Source organism: Microcaecilia unicolor, chromosome 6 (genome assembly GCF_901765095.1).
Source record: "Microcaecilia unicolor chromosome 6, aMicUni1.1, whole genome shotgun sequence".
Lineage (NCBI taxonomy): Eukaryota > Metazoa > Chordata > Amphibia > Gymnophiona > Siphonopidae > Microcaecilia > Microcaecilia unicolor.
This window is the reverse complement of record NC_044036.1, coordinates 328,132,588-328,146,900: the sequence shown is the minus strand read 5'-3', so window position 1 is coordinate 328,146,900 and position 14,313 is coordinate 328,132,588.

Genomic DNA, 14,313 nt, shown 5'->3' with positions numbered 1-14,313 from the left:
TTTTTGTGGCTTAATCGTTAATAAAGCAGTTTCAGACCAAAATCTCTAACTTATAGCCCTGGATATTTTTGTTTTGTTCCATTATGGCAGAAAAACTTCCAAGTGTTAGGAACACCCAGATTCTGCCCTTGAGGTGCCCCCTTGTGATTTGAACGCACTTCTGATGGACTTCATTGAAAAACATCTAAAAATTGGTTTTGAAAATACTAATTTGGACGTTTTTGTGAGAAAAACGTCCAAATGCAGATTTATGCCATTTTTTTTAAAAATGTTTTTCACTTTTGAAAATGAGCCCCATAGTAACCTATGAAACTTTGTAACTCTAAGGCCCTTAGTTTGTAAGCCTAAGCCCCCCAAAAAATAGAAACTACCATTGTAGTCAGGGATGCGCTTGCAGTTCTATTTGAAACATATTAGAAAGTTATAGGCATTTATTTTGTGTACTTAGCTAAGAACACCTCCTCTTAGGGGCTGTGAGCATTGCTTTGTATAATTATACTACAGCAAGATGCCCACCGGAAGGGTGGAAGGCCAGATTTTAGGACTCAGGCTGTAAAAATACCAGCTAGGTTTAAAAATCTATGACTGGCTGAGCAAGGACTTGCTCTTCCTGCAAGTTCATAGAATCTGAAAAAAAAAGCAGATGGAAAAAAATGAGACAGAGGTAATACAAAGTTCATGAGAAAGGTATGAGAGGTATTGCAGCCGGAAGATGTGAAACTGTTATCTCAACGTTTCCCAAAACATGTTGATAATTAGCAGTAGCTGAGAACGGAAGGAGGTGGGCACATCAGATAGCAGATCGCATGGGAAAGTATGATCTCAGGAAGTGGAGACATATAAGGAGCTAGGTTCCTCACCATTCACTTCTATGGAGAGGATAGAGTATAAAAGGTGTGAGATTTTGACTTAGTTTGAGAGTCCTCTCCAGACGGCGAAGCCCTGTGCGGTTGAAAGCAGAATTTGATGTCTGTATTTGTACCAACTTGAAGACTTGTCTTTGGGTAAGAAATAAAATGTATCTATTTATCTAAACCTATCTCTGTCTCTATTTTTATAGATTCTGTCTTCTCTTTACCTAACATTTAGCCTACAAGGTAGATCATATACAAGTGACACTCAGTCTTTGCAGAAACTTAGACAGATGTTTAATAAGATTTATGTGGGAACATAAATGGTCCATAATATACCTAGATCTAGAAAAACAGAAAGCAGTAGTTATGGGAATTAGTTTTCAATTACGGCTCCTAATGCCACCCCAGAACAGACCCCCTTATGATTGGGTGACAATGGAGGTTAGAGAAACTATACAGAACCTGATATATGAAATAGGTACTATTAGTCCCCCGTGTGAAGGAGTCAGATAGAGGTCTAGCAGAGGGGAAATTAAAAACAGCTTCCATCACAGTCACAGCCATAGCCAAACAGATGAGTGAAAGCAGTACCCAGGAATTCAACTCAGGTTTCCTGCAAGACTGGCTTGGTCTCTTGTGGCAGCTTGGGAGTAGAATATGTGGAAAATTGGAGCATTGTGACAGTACCAGTATCTTTTTTTTAAGCTTAAAACATATAAACTGTATTCAAAATAAATTCATTTTTAAATTTTTGTTTGTTGCATGGATTATTCTGTTATCCATTTACAAGCATAAAGTGCTCCCTGCTCATTTCGTTTGATGTTAAGACTCAGTACATCGGTCACAAAATGCAGCACCTCCAACTGGATATTGAGCTACTTCTTTTTCTGCTATGGTCAGACTCACATCCCATTTCTACACAAAGTGAGGCTTTATCAGCTGTGTGGCAAGTCAGCCTTCATAGGACATCTGCAACCATCCTCCATCCTGTCAGGTCCTGGGCCACAGCATAGTACAGAGGCTTAGAAGCAGGGTCACACAAGCAGCAGCAGGAGGCAGAGGCAATTCCAGGTCAGGGTGGAATGGCAGGTAGACTAGGAGCAAGAGCCAGGACAAACAGCAAACAGATTACTAGCAGATAAACAGCAGGAAGTAGGAACAAAATGCCAGTTGGACAGCAGAACATAAGCAAAGTATTAAGTGGGTAGCAACAGTGAAAAGGCACAGCTGGATACTAGTCAGGCTGAGAATAAGCCCATTAGATGACACAGCAGCAAGGCAGGATTTTCCTTTGGTAAAGCCATGTTGCCTTGGGTCCTGTAACCCATCGGCTTCTAGAAAGTTAACTATCCTTTCTTTCACCACCGACATGAGACTTACCGGTCTGTAGTTTCACACTTCTTCCCTGTCTCCACTTTTGTGAAGAGGGACCACATCTGCTCGTCTCCAATCTCGCGGAACCTCTCCCGTCTCTAAAGATCTATTAAATAAATCTTTAAGAGGTCCCGCCAGGACCTCTCTGAGCTCCTTCAGTATCCTGGGATGTATCCCATCCGGCCCCATAGCTTTGTCCACCTTCAGATTCTCCAGCTGTTTATAAACTCTTTCTTCCATAAACGGAGCAGTATCCACTCCGTTCCCAGATGTTCCCTCGGCAGCCAACCGCAGTCCTTCTCCAGGATTTTCCTCCGTGAACACCGAAGAGAAATAATTGTTTAGCACGTTTGCTTTATCTTCATCACTCTCCACATAGCCATTCTCATTATCTTTCAGTCTCGCAATTCCATTCCTATCTCTTCTCCTTTCTCCAATGTATGTGAAAAAGGTCTTGTCACCTCTCTTTATATCTTTAGCCATTTTTTCTTGCACTTTCGCTAGCCGTATTTCCCTCTTTGCTTCTTTGAGTTTAATCTGATAATCTTTTCCGTGATCCTCTTGTTGCGTTCTTTTGTATTTCTTGAACACAGCCTCTTTTGCTCTTATTTTTTCAGCTACTTGTTTGGAGAACCATGTATAGGCTTCCTGCTTCTCGTTTTTGTTTACTTTCCTCACAAAAAGATCAGTTGCCATATTTATAGCAGCCTTTAGCTGTTTCTCCACTTCTCTTAAGCCTTCCCACGCCAACAGCTCCTTCTTCAGGTGTTCCATTTTATCAAAATCAATACATCTAAAATCCAGTACTTTGTGTTTTGTGCATCCGCACTCAGCTTTCGCCCTTATATCAAACCATACGGTGTGATGATCACTATTACATAGGATATCGGAAACACTACCTCCATTAGTGAGCACTAGATCCAGGATCGACCCTTCCCTTGTGGGTTCCGTCACCATTTGGATGAGCAAGGCACTTTGACAGGTATCCACAATCTCCCTACTTCTTTCCAATTCCGCAGACGGGACGTTCCAATCCACGTCAGACAAATTGAAATCTCCCAACAGTAGCACCTCCCCTTTCATACCAATCTTTTTAATATCTTCTATCAGATCCTTGTCTAACTTCTCCGTTTGCGCAGGAGGTCTGTAGATAACCCCCGTGTGGATACAGGTTCCGTCTTCTCTTTCCAGGACGATCCATAAAGCTTCTTCTTTTCCTCAGGTTCCCCGCATTTCAGCCACTCTGATATTGTCTCTCACATACAGAGCCACTCCTCCACCTCTTCGGCCCTCTCTATCCTTCCTAAAAAGATTATAGCCCAGTATGGTCACATCCCATTCATGAGAATCATTGAACCACGTCTCCATAATAACAACAATATCCAAGTTTTCTTCAAACATCAGGGCTGCAAGTCTTGAACCTTTTTACTTAGACTACGAGCATTTGTGCACATAGCTTTCCATGTGCTTAGTGAGTTTGGGTGGTTTTTTATGTTTACATGACCTTTCCCTCTGCCATCATGTTTTTTCTGGGGGTGACTTTCTGAAATCCTGTTTCCTTTTGTCACCCCCACCCTCTAGTTTAAATGTCTAGAAACATACTGTCTGAATTTCTCCCATAGGATCCATTTTCCCATCACAGAAAGATGTAGCCCATCATTACAGTACAGCCTATTTTTCCACGTATTACCCCAATCTCCTATGTATCTAAAACCTTCTTCTTTACACCAAGACTAAAGCCACTTATTGAATTCCTCTGTTTTGCATAGTCTTTCCTCTCCCCTCCCCAACGTAGGAATTACTTCAGAAAAAGCCACAGTCCAAACCAAAGATTTCAGTCCCTCCCTAAGCTTCTGGAACGCTCTCTGTGCTGTAAACTTGCTATTGTTGGCCAGGTCATTTCTCCCCAGGTGAAATACAACATCAGTGTTTGAAGCCTCGTTCTCTTCTCGGATCACTTTCAGTATTTGGTCTGTACATTTTGGTGCTGAAGATCCTGGAAGCAGTGGCGTTCCTAGGGGGGCGGACACCCGGGGCAGCGCCCTGCCCCCCGGGTGCAGCACCACCACCCCCGATGCAGCGCAGACGCCCCCCCCCCCCTGCCAAAGCACCCCCCCGGCGAAAGAAACCCCCCCCCCGGGTGCACGCCGCTGTGAGGGATGCCGCAGCGCGCGCCTGCTCAGCGTTGGCTGAGTTGGCGCGTTCGCTGCAGCCTGCAGCTCCCTCTGACCCGGAACAGGAAGTAACCTGTTCCAGGGCAGAGAGGGAGCTGCAGGCTGCAGCGAACGCGCCAACTCAGCCAATGCTGAGCAGGCGCGCGCCGTGGCACCCCCCCAGCGGTGTGCACCGCCCCCACCTTGGTACGCCACTGCCTGGAAGACATTTCACTACGTTGGAACCCCTGATCTGTGTTCCTAAGTTAATGCCTCTGATAATGGAGTCTGGCTGAGCTTGACTATATGCAATTCTCCTGAATGGAATCTGAACCCGACGGACCCGTTTCACCAAAAGGCTTCCTCCATTATAGAATACTAGCATAAGTTGGCAGTTCTGTGCCAATTTTTAAGCACACCAACTTACTCCATAGCAATAGCAGGCATTGCAATCTGACGACCTTAAAGCTTTCAAACAGGTAGAAAAAGCGACGGCCAAAGCCAGAAGGATGCTTGGGTGCATAAAGAGAGGTATGACCAGCAGGAAAAAGGAGGTGAGAGTGCCGTTGTGTAAGTCTCTGGTGAGGCCTCATTTGGAGTACTGCGTGCAGTTCTGGAGACCGCACCTACGGATATAAACAGGATGGAGTCGGTCCAGAGGGCGGTTACGAAATTAGTAAGCGGTCTTGAATGCAAAACTTATAGGGACGGGCTTATGAACCTCAAGATGTATACACTGGGAGAGAGGAGACATGATAGAAACATTTAAATATCTCAAGGGCATTTATGTACAGGAAGAGAGCCTTTTTCAAATGCAGGAGAGCTCTGGTATGAGGGAACATACGACAAAGTTGAGAGGGAATCGGCTTAGGAGCAACCTGAGGAAGTATTATTTCACAGAAAGGGTGGTGGAGGCGTGGAATGGCCTCCCGGTGGAGTCGAGGACTGTTCCAGAGTTTAAAAAGGCATGGGATAAGCATGTGGGATCGCTTAGGATCAGGAAGAATTAGGGGTTACAGAGGATGGGCAGACTGGATGGGTCATATGGCCTTTATCTGCCGTCATGTTTCTAAATGTGCGTGCCTAGATGTTGTATCCTACCTATGGAACTGACAGTATTCTATATGCCCATATCCTGTCCATGCCCCTACCACTTGAGTACCCTCCTTGGAATTACACACTAGAACTTATGGGCTGATGCACAAAGCTTACCGTGGTTGCAATGTTTGCTTTAGATCGGTTGTAGCCAGCCTACAGCAAACGCTATATAGCGTCTAATGCACAAAGAGGTTTTGCATGGCTTTAACTGTGTGCCGTAACAGCTACCGAGAATCCTATGCAAACTGTATTATGAGCTCATTAGTATTATAATGAGCATTCCATGTGATACACAGAAAGGAGCAAATACCTTCTATGTATTAGATTTTATGGCTGGTCAACAGCTGTTGGAAAGGAGCCCTCATCCATGACGACTCCAGGGCTGAAACTTCCCCCCACCATCTAGTTTCCTTCTCCCTTTCAGCCTCTGCCTCCTGATCACCTCTCCCCCCCCCCTGACCTGGTGCAGGGAGCCCTCCCCTCCTTCCGGCGCTCTGCTGACCTTTACTTTCTCAGAGAATGAATCCAGTAGTCCCTGTAATGCTCTCAAATTTGTATTTGAATGAGAGTCTGAGTAAGCTTCATGATTCAACAGATTCATCTGGCTGTCTGTAAAATGTCAGCATAACTTACGTTTCATGAGGGCAGGAGTTCTCTCTCCCCCCCCCCCCCCCCCGGGAAACAACTATTCTGCGCATGTGCTAGGTGCTTCCAGGTGCCAATGCACAAAGGTCGCCATTAAATTTCCATGCATGCCACCCCGTTTGTGTATCAGTTGCTGTTTCCGAGTCAGTAAGTTCATCTGTGGCTGCCGTATTTAACAGTGACCTTTGTGTGTTCAAGGACAGCAGACCTTATATTCTCACAAGTGGGAAACGCGATCCCGTGTTGCCCAGTCCGGAGCTTTTAACAAGCTCAAAACAGAGTTTTGTGGAGTGCGAGACATGCTCCACCACACGTGCGAGTGCCTTCCTGCCCGCCGTGAGGCACGGTTCCCTAGTTAGATATTACAGCAAAAATAAAATGTAAATAGGAGACAACTCCAAGGGGAGGTGGGTGGGTTTGTGAGAATATAAGGCCTGCTTGTCCTCGGAGAACACCTGCTACAGTTAAGTACCTTCGCTTTCCCCAAGGAGAAGTAGGTTATTTATTCCCACAAGTGGGGAATCCATAGCATCCAGGGGCCTCGCAATGGCGAGGATGTAACTCAGATTAAACTGAAACTATATATAAACTGAGGCAGAGTGCTGCCTGGAACAGAATAAAACGGGCCTGGGGGTGGTAGAGTTGGATTCTAGACCCCAAACAGATTCCTCATCACTTTCTGCCCACACCAACTATTGCATCGGGTATCTTGCTGAAGGCAGTAATGAGATGTGAACGTATGGACTGAAGACCATGTCGCAGCCTTGCAAATTTCTTCAGTGGGAGGCTGATCACAAGTGGGCTACTGAAGCAGCCAAAGCTCTGAGATTGTGAGCCTTGACATGACCCTCCACGGCCAGTCCAGACTGAGCATAAGTGAAAGAAATGCAGTCTGCTAGCCATATAGAGATTGTACATTTCCCGATGGCGACCCCCATCCTGTTGGGATCAAAAGAAACAAAAAGCTTGGCGGACTGTCCTGGGGGGTTTTGTCCGCTCCATGTAATAGGCCAATGCTCACTTGCAGTCCAAGGTGTGCAAGGTGCTCTTGCCAGGATGGGCATACGGTCAGGGAAAGAATGTTGGCAAGACAATCGACTGGTTCAGATGGAAATCCGACATGACCTTCGGTAGGAACTTAGGGTGCGTGCAGAGAACTACTCTGTTGTGATGAAACTTAGTATAAGGTGCATCCACTACTAAGGCCTGAAGCTCACTGACTCTACGAGCTGAAGTAACAGTCACCAAGAAAATGACCTTCCAGGTCAAGTACTTCAGATGTCAGGAAGTCAGAGGCTTGAAAGGAGCTTTTATCAGCTGGGTGAGAGCAACGTTGAGGTCCCATGACACAGGTGGAGGTTTGACAGGGGGCGTTGACAAAAGCAAACCTCTCATGAAGCGAACAACTACAGGCTGTCCAGAGGTGGGCTTTCCCTCTACATGGTGATGATAAGCACTAATTGCACTGAGGTGAACCCTTATGGAGCTGGTCTTAAGAACAGACTCAGAGAGGTACAGAAGATATTCAAGCAGAGTGTGTGTAGGGCAGGAAATAGGATCTAGGGCCTTGCCCTCATACCAGATGCCAAACCTCCTCCATTTAAAAGAGTAACACTGCTTGGTGGAATATTTCCTGGAAGCCAGCAAGACTCGGGAACCACCCACTGACAGACCCAGGGAAGCAAATCGCAGGCTCCTAACATCCAGGCTGTGAGGGCCAGAGACTGAAGGTTGAGATGCAGAAGAGATCCCTTGTTCTGTGTGATGAGGGTCAGAAAACATTCCAATGTCCACGGTTCTTCAGAGGATAACTCCAGAAGAGGGAACTTTAGATGACATGGACGGACAAACTGCCACAGCGAAATGAACGGCTTTATGGTGCTGGAAAAAGGGAAAGGCACTGAAAAAAAAAGATGGGAGGAAAGACCAGAGTTGAGGAATGCGGCCTACTGACCAGAAAATAAAGGAAAATTTAAAAAGGGTAACATAACTAAAAATTAATAAGGGAAGAGAGAGAGAAGGGCTGAAGAAAAAATCTTCCTGAAAATCACCAAAAGGCACAAAAAAAGCTCTTTGGGCATGTGAAGACACACTACAAAAACTAGTCTCTCTTCACCGTGGTAAAAAAAAAGAAATGTGGGAACCGCGTCTCGCGGTGGGCGGGAAGGCACTCACACATGTGCGGTGGAGCATGTCTCACACGCCACAAAACTCTGTTTTTGAGCTTGTTAAAAGCTCTGGACCAGGCAACACAGGATTGCATTACCCACTTGTGAGAATAAATAGGCCTGCTTGTCCTAGGAAAACTGCCATTTCACCCCACTTTGGCAAGTAACTGCCAGTGTAGTGCAAAAGTTATGTGGTATGTGATAGGTTTGATCATGTCACACCAGTTTTGAAATCTTTACACTGGTTGCTAGTGAGATATAGGTTGGAGTTTATCATTCTAGTTTTGGTCTTTCATGTATTATGGTCTGAGTTAGATTTATTTTATTATAGCATTTAATGTGTTTTTTCCTCAGCTGAGAGGTGCCCAGCTCTACACTGGCTGCCTTTCAGGTACTGTGGAGGACTTGCAGCTCATCTGCATATCCTTTACAGCCTTCTCCGGGGTGACTCCCAGATCCACTCAGAGCCTCTGCTCTAGGTGCTGCGCGCAGGGCATTTTTCTCTTTACATTAATTTTTCTACCGGTTACTACTTATGGCTCCAGTACACTTTTTCTTCTTGGTACTGCCCCTTTCTAATCTGTTTCTCCATCTGAAACCACTGTACACTGCAGGAACACATTGTCCACTCTCTGTATTTATCATCTCACCATCTTTTTTTCCCTCTTCTTTTTTCTCAGCTCTCAACCTTCAACATTTCCTTCCTTCCATTCATCCATCTCCTTTCTGAGTACATCTTGCCTTCGTCGCTGTCGATGTACCTCTCCTACTCTTCTCCATACTCTCTTGCTCCTTCTCCTGCTCTCCACTGGGGACATTAATCCAATCCAATCCTGGTCCTCGACATCAGCTCTCATCCTATTTGTGCAGGTCACACCGTGATATCTCTCTGTTTCTCTCCTCCCCCCTCCTTCCCTGCCTTTCTCTTGCACTCTGTGGAATGCCCGCTCTGTCTGTAACAAACTTTCCTACATCCATGACCTCGTTATCTCTCATACTCTCCATCTGCTTGCCCTGACTGAAACTTGGCTTTACCCTGAAGACTCTGCTTCAGTCGTGGCCCTATGCCATGGAGGTTATCTTTTCTCCCATACTCCTTGCCCAGTTGGCCGCAGAGGTGGTGTCGGGCTACTACTTTCACCCTCTTGTAGATTTCAACCTCTTCTACCTCAGTCTGTTTTTCTTCCTTCGAAGTCCACTCCATCAATTTGCTCCTCTGCCTCTCTGAGTAGCAGTCATTTATCGACCCCCTGATAAGTCCCTTTCATCCTTTCTCACTAACTTTGATGCCTGGCTTTCCTTCTTTCTTGAACCTTCATCTCCTTCCCTCATTCTTGGAGATTTTAACATTCATGCTAATGATCCCTCTGACTCTTATGCTTCACAGTTTCTTGCTTTAACATCCTCTTTCAATCTTCAGCTATGCTCCACTGCCCCCACTCACCAGAATGGCCACTGTCTTGATCTTATCCTCTCCTCAAACTGCTCATTCTCCAGTTTCTGTGCCTCAGCTCTTCCCCTCTCTGACCATCATCTGATAACTTTCACACTTTAACACCCTCCTCCCCAGTCCCGTCCAATCTTAACCAATACATTTAGGAATCTTCAGGCTATTGACTCTACTCTGTCCGCCAATGTTTCAAATCTCTTCTCTACCACTATGTTATCCAAGTCTGTCAATGAGGCTCTTTCTTCCTATAATACTATTCTCTCTGCTCTGGATACTCTCGCTCCTCCCATTCCCCATTCTGTAAAACGTACCAAACCCCAGCCTTGGCTGACCTCTAGAATCCGCTACCTACGTTCCTGTACCCGCTCTGCCGAACGCCTTTGGCTGAAATCCCGTGCCCATGCTGACTTCATACATTTCAAATTCTTGCTGACCTCCTTCCAGTCTGCTCTTTTACTTGCCAAACAGGACTATTACATCCAGTTGACAAATTCTCTTGGCTCAAACCCTCAACGTCTCTTTGCCACACTAAACTCTCTCCTCAAAGTGCCTTCACCTCCAACCCCCCTTTACTTTCCCCCCAGACTCTGGCTGAGTTCTTTCATGATAACGTTCACAAGATTAAACTTGAATTCTCAACCAGGTCACCTCCACCTCTCCATCCCTTAGTCCATTCTCTCTCAACCCTCCAACCCCTGCCTCCTTTTCTGAAATCACTAAAGAGGAAACTACACATCTTATTTCCTCCTCAAAACTAACTACCTGTTCCTCTGATCACATTCCCACCCATCTACTTAGCACTATCTCTCCTACTGTCATCCCTTTTATCTGTCATATCCTCAATCTTTCACTGTCCACTGCGACTGTTCCTGATGCCTTCAAACATGCCATAGTCACACCACTCCTTAAAAAACCTTCATTGGACCCTACCTGTCCTTCCAACTATCGCCCCCATCTCCCTCCTCCCTCCTCCCTTTCCTATCCAAGATACTTGAACGTGCTGTTCACTGCCGTTGCCTTGACTTTCTTTCATCTCAAGCTATTCTTGATCCACTTCAATCTGGCTTTTGCCCCCTTCAGTCAACTGAAACAGTGCTTGCTAAAGTCTCCAATGATCTGTTCCTGGCCAGATCCAAAGGTCTATATTCTATACTCATCCTTCTCGATCTATCTGCTGCTTTTGACACTGTTGATCACAGCCTACTCCTTGATATGCTGTCCTCACTTGGATTTCAGGGCTCTGTTCTTTCCTGGGTTTCTTCTTATCTCTCCCAGCATACCTTTCGTGTATACTCTAGTGGATCCTCCTCTACTTCTATCCCACTGTCAGCTGGTGTACCTCGGGGATCTGTCCTGGGACCTCATCTTTTCTCCATCTATACTTCTTCCCTTGGTACTCTGATCTCATCCCATGGTTTTCAGCATCATCTTTATGTTGATGACTCCCAGATCTACCTCTCCACACCAGAAATCTCTGCCGAAATCCAGGCCAAAGTATCAGCCTGCCTGTCTGACATTGTTGCCTGGATGTCTCAGCACCATCTGAAACTAAACATGACCAAGACTGAGCTTCTCATCTTTCCCCCACCAACCTCTCCTCCTCCCCCATTCTCTATTTCTGTGGATAACACTCTCATCCTTCCTGTCTCATCAGCTCGTAACCTTGGGGTCATCTTCGACTCCTCCCTCTCCTTCTCTGCACATATTCAACAGACTGCTAAAACCTGCCATTTCTTTCTCTATACTATCAGCAAAATTCACCCTTTCCTTTCTGAGCACACTACCAGAACCCTCATACACGCTCTTATCACCTCTCGCTTAGACTATTGCAACTTGCTTCTCACAGGTCTCCCACTTAGCCATCTTTCTCCTCTTCAATCTGTTCAAAATTCTGCTGCACGACTAATATTCCGCCAGTGTCGTTATGCTCATACTAGCCCTCTCAAGTCACTTCACTGGCTTCCTATCCGTTTCCGCATACAGTTCAAACTCCTCTTATTGACCTATAAATGCATTCACTCTGCAGCTCCTCAGTACCTCTCCACTCTCATCTCTCCCTACACTCCTCCCCAGGAACTCTGTTCAGTGGGTAAATCTCTCTTATCTGCACCCTTCTCCTCCACTGCTACCTCCAGACTCCGTTCCTTTTATCTTGCTGCACCATATGCCTGGAATAGACTTCCTGAGCCAGTACGTCAAGCTCCATCTCTGGCCATCTTCAAATCTAAGCTAAAAGCCCACCTTTTTGATGCTGCTTTTAACTCCTAACCCTTATTCACTTGTTCAGAACCCTTATTTTATCATCCTCACTTTAATATTCCCTTATCTCTTGTCTGTCCTAATTAGATTGTAAGCTCTGTCAAGCAGGGACTGTCTCTTCATGTTCAAGTGTACAGCGCTGCGTACGTCTAGTAGCGCTTTAGAAATGATAAGTAGTAGTAGTAGTAATATTCTGCATAATCTTTAAATTCCAAGTGGAGAACATAATACATACACAATAAACAGAAACAATAGCTAAAATAGCCTTGGGTGAATACCTTCAAAAAGGCAGTAATATTATTTGTTAAAATAGTTTAATTTATAGAAGACTTGAAGTGAGGATGAGCGGACTAGATTTTGTTTCAGAAATTTAGGGATGGTCATGTGTGCCAAAATATGTAATGGAAACTGTATGGAGAGGGATTTCTCAACAAGTAACCAAGCAGGGATCAGATGGGTGTTTTCTATCGAGAACCATAGGCAGCTTTTACTTAAAAAATATGTATAATGGCAATTTATAAAATCAGGGAAATTAACTCCGCCTAGTCATTTTGAGAGTTTTAGAATCCTTAATGCTATTCTTGGGGGTTTTTTCTTCCAAAGAAAATCTGTCAGTATTACTTTTATCGATGTTTTAAAAGAAACTTGGAGGGAATGAAGCGGAGATCATGCTAAGTATATAATTTATTTTGGGTGCGATAGACATTTTATTTCTAGTCTGCTCCACCAATTAAAGGGAAGGCCATTTATTAACTGATTCTATGATGGATTTTGATTTTTTCAATTGTTTCCTCTAGTGCTGTACAAAAATGAATACCTAGGCATTTTATATGTGATATTGAATCCGAAATGGAAGATGAGAGGTCTTGGTAGTCTATAGAGGACAGTAAGGGAAGGCATTCACATTTATCACTTTTGATTTTATATCCTGATAAAGTGAGAGTTTAATGTTTATATTATGGAGTTCAAGACCTGATATAAGTGGAGATTCTCTTATAGCTATGGACAAGGGCTCCATGGCAATATTAAATAGAAAAGGTGACAGTGAACAACCTTGTCTGCTGCCTCTGGTGATAGAGAAGGGGTCCAATTGAATGTCATTGAAACAGATTTTGGCCATGGGTTTAGTATAAAGAATTTTGATCATTTAAATAAAGGAAACCAAACCAATGTTGAGTATTGAATAAAAATTGCCATTCCACTTTATCAAACGCCTTCTCAGCATCTAGAGTAATAACTATCAAGTCTTTTAGTTGTTCTTTCAGTGATAGTATATTGCAGAATAATCTACCATTGTCTGTAGTGGATCTTTTAGACATAAATCCATTCTGATCATGACTAATAACTACTACTACTTAACATTTCTAAAGCGCTACTAGGGTTACACAGCGCTGTACAATTTAACATAGAGGGAAAGTCCCTGCTCAAAGTATAAATTTTGCTATAAATGTTTATGAGGGAGATTGGTCTGTAATTGGAGACCAAACCAGGATCTCTGCCTGGTTTGGGAATAACAATGCTTCTGTGAATGTCCCTCCAATATCTCTTCCATTCATTAGATTAATATAAAAGTGAGAAGAGGGGAGACATTTTGGAGAAAGATTTGTAAAATATGCAATTAAATCCATCTGGACCCGGTGCCTTATTTAGAGGAAGGGATTTAATGGTACAGTGGATTTCTTTAATTGTTATAGGAGATATTGAGAAGCTGGTTGGTAATTCTAGGGTGTATTTGTCTAAGAAGGCATCTATATCTTATATTGAGGCTGATTCCAAAGTGTAAAGGTCTTTATAAAATTGGTGGAACTGAGATAAGATTTCATGGTCTTTAACAATTGGTGAGTTGTTGGGTGAACTAAGAGATGTAACTACAGCTTTAACTCTTTTTCCTTTTAAATATCCAGCTAAAAGCTGATGTGCTTTATTTTCAGCATAGTATCTTGCCCTCAAATTGGTTAATTCTTGAGTGGCCATTAAGTAAAATATAGAATTATATTTAAATCTTAGCTTAAAGAAAGTAAAGTTTGGATTAAGGGTTTGTTCTTTTTAAAGAATACTCAAATTCAAGCCTTCTAATTTAATTTTAAGTTGTTGATAATTTCAGTTTTTGTTTCTTTTGTCAAGAATATGTATAATTAATGATAGACCCCCCTAACGTATGCATTTGTGGCATCCCACCAAGCTGAAAGAGAAGTATCATCAGGGTTGTTAAAGGTTGAATAATCTAAAATAGATTGTTCAACCATTGAAATAAACTCTGGGTCAGAAAGGAATTTAGTATTAAATCTCCACTGAGGTTTTGGGGAAATGGG